This window comes from Columba livia, chromosome 8 (assembly GCF_036013475.1).
Source record: "Columba livia isolate bColLiv1 breed racing homer chromosome 8, bColLiv1.pat.W.v2, whole genome shotgun sequence".
Lineage (NCBI taxonomy): Eukaryota > Metazoa > Chordata > Aves > Columbiformes > Columbidae > Columba > Columba livia.
This window is the reverse complement of record NC_088609.1, coordinates 5,495,644-5,501,003: the sequence shown is the minus strand read 5'-3', so window position 1 is coordinate 5,501,003 and position 5,360 is coordinate 5,495,644. Positions and strand designations below refer to the sequence as shown.

Here is a 5,360-nt window from a genome sequence, read left to right as displayed (position 1 = left end):
TCCAAGGCCAGCAGCAGGTTTGCTGAGACGCCACCCTGCTGGGGAATGCACCTGCCGGGGCGAGAGGTGAGGGTTAGCAGCCTGTCGTTGGCGCTGCCCGGCTGCACCAGGAAGCGGAGCCAGCAGGAGCACCTGTTTCTTGGTGGACGGTTGCTGGAGGAAGGGAAGATATTTTCCCCGTGAGTTCCCTTGGTAGCTCGATCCAGTGGAAGGAAAGCCCAGGAAAGCCATTGCTGCCAGCCAGAGAACAGTGCCGGGCTCTCACGTGTGGGCAGCGTCTGCTGCAGGTGAGTGAGTCCTCCCCGGGACCCGTGTGTGTGGGGGAAGGACCGTACTTCAGCAGCAGCTGCTGGCAGGTTTTGGGGTTGCTTCAGACATGCTTCTTAGGAGATTCTGCCTCTTGTCTCCACATCATCTCTTCCTTGCGCTGTTGTGTTTTCTCTCAGCACCTAAGGCTCAGGAGTTTCTTGTTCTTTCAGGACTCCCAGGTCCCCCTTGTCAGAAGTGCATCAGGACAGGCTCTGTGGGGTCACAGAGAGGAAGGGGAACATGAAACTTTGTAATGGAGTGTGCCAAAGCTCTACAGATTCCTGTAAAAAGCAGCTGCACACTGACCCCATTGCAACAAGCCCTCCACCACCCTTACCCCCAGAGCCCCCAGACTTGGTGAAAGGACGAGACCATCTGCCATCACCCTGGGCTTCCCCAGGGCTTCCAGAATGATGACTGGTGGCAGGAGTACTGGTGGGAGGGATGCTCACTTCTGGGAGAGCATTATCCCTCTGGCAGAGTAGAGGGGGTAGGCTCTCCCCAGATATAGGCTGTATAGGTTTGCCTGCATTTTGAGCAGCCCCAGAAAGGATGAGCATTGGGAATCGGTGGTTGACGTAGCAGCCAGAAGAGTGTGGATCTCTTGCCAGGATTTTTGTTGAGACAGATAGATGCCATATAAAAGCCACACTACTTCTATTCCCCACAGATTCCTCTAACCCCACTCCTGAGTTCTCAGGAGAAGAGAAAGGACCTTCCCACACGTCCCAGGGCAGCAGCATTCCCGCTCCCAGGGGCACAGGTAGGCCCTGAGCACTCCAAAGTTCAGAGCTGCTTCTCTGTGCGTTGTTAGTAATTCAGGCATAAAATCAGACCTATGAGCTTCTCTTTGAGCCTGCTAAGGAGTTGGAAAAATTGCATGAAAAGATAGGAAAATATTAATGCCTATTCTGTGGGGCTGGGTAAGGGGTAACAAGAGACACAAAGTGGTGGCGAGTCCATCCCAAACAGGCTATGGCCAGACCTGGCCAAGAAGCGAGTAAGCTGTGATGGACTGTAGAAGTGGGGAAGGAGATGGCTTGTATCTCTTTGAGGCTGCAAGGCTCTGTTGGCTCTCATCTAGATTGCTTGTTCAAATCATTTTATGTATTATTGTTTATTTTGCAGCAAATCTTGCCAGACCCTGGTCTCCATGATGCTCACATAGCCCACACAGCTGCGTAAAACCCTTCCAAAGACTGGAAGCGCTGCAGGAGCCTGTCCCACCCTCAGGGTTCCCCTCCTGGACGCTGTGGGTAAGCAACATCTCATTGTGTACCCTGGGTTTGGAGAGATGGGGGAAGTGGGGAATATTTCAAGAACTGAGTTGTATGTGGCTCTGAAATGGAAATATTAATTAACATACAGTCTGTGGCCTATCTGTCAAATATCAGACAGTCAGACATAAAAAGCCTGTACCTAAATAAATAAAGGCATATGCCATTCCCAGGCAGTTGGTAGGCATGCATCTCTCACACTTGCAGCCAGGAGTGACCAGAAACTAGTTGATGATGACCCTGATATCCCATTAAATGTTGTCAGAATAGGAAAAGAGAAAAGAAAGGAAAAAGGAAAAAAAAGCTAAGACATTAACGTATTTGTTTTCCTGCATTCCCAGTGCATTCCTGTTCTTCCTCCCCAGCTGCCGGCCAGCAGTGGGGAAGGACAGCCTGTCTGTTTTTCCTGAGATGTGGCCTTCGGTCAGAAATCATTGTGTGACGAGGCTGGTCCTCTTCTTTTTTGTCTTACACATGAATAAGGGAGAGCTGAAGGTACTGGGTTCAGTGTAAAGTAAATGGTAGAGATTGATATGATGCATGTTGTCAGACTGACTAATCTGATGGTCTAACTGGCTTAAGCTCCTGAAGGGTTTGTGTTGTGGTCTATCCCAGCCCGGTGAGAGCAGGTAGCCCAAAGGAAAGCCGCAGGAGGGGCAGCTGATGTGAAAAGGCTGTCCTTCTTCAAGGATGCACTTTCCTCCCTTCCTCTCAGTCTGATCTGGGCAAACGGATGTGCTGCATAGTGCCAAGAAACCAGATCAGCAAAGCTGCTGCGAGATCTTGTTTCATCTTCTTCAAGGAGCGGTGGGTAACAGACCAGGATAGGGCTTGCTCTGGTTTAAAATATAAAGACAGACAGATATTTCTCAAGAGGAACACAAGAGAAGGATGAGAGGTAACGCACCAATGCTGAGGAATAGGAAACTATATTCAGACTTAAGGAAAAAATTATTCATGGTGAGGATGGTTAAACACTGGAATGATCCCAGAGGGACTGTGGATCCTTGGCAGAATCCAGCACCCGAGTGGATGAGGCCCTGAGCTATTCAGTCTGACTTTGAGGTTACCTCTGCTTTAAGCAGGTGGTTGGACCAGGTGACTTTGCAAAGTCCCGTCCCACCTGAATTGTTCTGTGATTCTAAGAATAAAAATACTGTCACTAGTGACTCAAACCCTTGCAATGTAGAGAAGGCCAAGCAAGTGTGGATGTTTATAGAGCAAAATATAATATTCCCAGAGCATTTTGAAACAGACAAAAGAAACCATGGGAGCAGTGGAAGTTTTTGCCTCTTCAAATAATTTGTTTAATAGATGTGAATATGACACTAGGAAATGTGTGCCCATAGAGGTCATGCCTTATTTTGTTCTGCAGCCAGATGTTTTATCTTGCTCCATGACCTTCTGCTGAGCAAATAAAAATTAAAATGGTTAAATTTGTAAAAATAACATGAGAATGCAGTGCTGTAGCTTGCTTTTTGGTCGTGTTTTTCCTCATTGTGGTTTGTGCTGTTGTGGTTTTTATTGCTTACTGTTTGACTCACAACTTCTGTGCACAACCTTGGTCAAGCAGCAGAAGGCCACAGACTTTGCGCTTCTTCAAGCTTTATGTTTTATTAGTCCAAAATCTCGATGTAATCTACAAACCTGCTGCCTGCTAGACTCACCCGTTTGCTGGTAATGAGGAGATAAGGCACCTCTGTGCTTGGAGAAGGAAAGGCAGGAGGAAGTAGTGCTTAGCACCAAGCTGGTTTGCACAGGCTGTGAAATGTCTCCAGGCTCAACATCTTCTCATCTCTCTCCTTTGAAAGTGCCCTGAGATATCGTGACCTTCTCAGGGGCATGTGTCCTGGGCACCTGCAGGCAGCACAAGGTATCTGCTGCCTCATGCAAAATCAAAGCGCATCCCAGCAGGCATGAATCAGTATGCTCAACCACAGTTTTCCCCCGCCCCCCCTCTAACTGATGTTTTCTGATTGTTCTGGGTCTAGCCAGGAGCTGCAGATCTCCCACGGATCTCCAGGCAGGGGTACCCTCTGTAGCCTGGGTTTTGGTGCCCCAGCTTGCTCCCCGCCCAGGGAATTTGAGCACCAGTGGCCGCGCAGGGAAACAGCACAGTGTGAGCTCACACGGTGCTATGGGTCCTGGGCCTGCGAACCCGCCATGGTTAGAGACTTCCTGGACACGTGCTGCCAGCTGGCAGCGTGCCCGCGCCACGTCCAAAGTGACCTCATGCTCCATCACAGCCGGGGAGTGACTCAGGAGGAGCCTGGCCTGACACTGTCAGGCAGTGTCTGGTTCGGGCACCCCCACACTATTGTCCTCTCTTCCCACCCGCCTACCCCCCCACCCTGTCCTTGCCTTGTCCCCGATGGAGGGGGATTGTGAGGCGTTTGCAGGTAGCAAAGCAAGTGCCATAACTGGATGCTGTTTGTGGAGACTGTCTGAGGACGGGGAGAGCTGTGGGAGCAAAGTTCCCTGGTGTGTGCAGAGCTGCCATGCGTGGAGGTCACAAATTGTCCCCACCCATCTGTAATGAGCTCAGAGTCCTAGTGCCATGCAGAGCAGGGCACAAAGACAGGCAGGGTGTGTGGGCTCCTGGAGAGCCCTTTGTAGCAGACAGGGTGCTGTGTGGCTGTCTTCCCACCCAGGAGAAGTGACAGCTCTGACACAGGGGATCTGCCTCAGTTCCTGTCCCCACCACAGGCTCCTGTGGGACTCTGAGCAGTTCGTGTGCATGTGTCTGTGATGGCCGAGGGTGTGTTGTCATGGTCTGGAGGTGACTGGGGAGGCAGTTCAGGGGTCTCCAGGGTCTGCCCCACGTCTCAAGGGTTCAACCATAACTCAGCACCCCTATGCCATCCTCCTTAGCACCTTTGCTTGCTTTGGGTACCAGCTATGCTGGAGGGTCCCTCTGGTGCTGTGGGACCAGCTGGAGCACTCAGATGCTGGAGCGGGATGTTACATGAAACAAATGAGAATGGTTTCTATACTTGGAGTAAAACAGTACCCAGAGAAGCATAAAGAGGGCAGGACACTGAGGAAGTGATCAGCCTGGGAAGCTGGGCCACAGGCTGAGCAAGGCACTGTGCTGAGTGGAGCTCAGCTGAGCCCAGCACCATGGAGCCTGAGTCCACCTTGGAGCATCGGTGCCTCTCCCTGCTCCTCTCTGGTGATGCCATGAGGGCTTCAGGGACCAAGAGGAGCAGAGAGGAGAGCAAAATTGCAGAGTGCCAGGTCCCAGCTGCTTGGGAGCTCTTTTCAGGGAAGTGCTGAGGCCACTGGACACATAACCATCACATTCCTGTAGGGGACTAGGCAGGAAGGACCACCGGTGGTGCTGGGGTAGGGACAGGGCTGAGGACATGCAGACCGGGCAGCTCTAACTCTTCCAGTAACTGGACTGGAAGGGTTAAGCCCCAGTCCTGACCCCCACCTCCTGCTGTCATTCTGGGCAGCAGAGCCAGTTGGTGACAAGAGGCTGATGCTGATGAGGGAGCATGTGAAGTCAGAGATGTGAATGGAGCTTTATCCCAGCCGGGACCTGCCTCTGCTCCATCCCTGCCCTGCTGCCAGCACCAGCTGCGGGCAGAGTCCTGCGGGCAGTGATGTGCCAGCAGCCTCTGAGCGCAGGAGTCTCACCCCTGGGGCAGCTGAGCCCCCTGCAGTGCATGGAGGTCTCCCAGGAAGGCCTGTGTTGCTGACCTGTGCTCCAGTGCACGGGGCTTTTGAGGGGAAAAGGTCTGCAGGCCACCCTTGAACAACTGAGGCCCA

The 5,360-nt window shown here is 52.1% G+C and overlaps 1 protein-coding gene across 3 annotated transcripts in view; it reads left to right on the top strand.

Annotated features, from left to right (window-relative positions):
• The first annotated feature begins 20 nt into the window (after positions 1–20).
• Positions 21–5,360, top strand: part of TMEM125 (transmembrane protein 125) — a 25,232-nt gene continuing 19,892 nt past the window's right edge. For 2 of the 3 annotated variants that reach the window (XR_010474223.1, XM_065071694.1), the window contains exons 1-2: positions 21–287; positions 1,438–1,565. The gene's annotated coding sequence lies outside the window, so the exon portion shown is untranslated. Of the gene's footprint in view, positions 288–1,437; positions 1,566–5,092; positions 5,328–5,360 lie in introns of those variants that run through there. The other variant, XM_065071695.1, reaches the window with a different exon arrangement.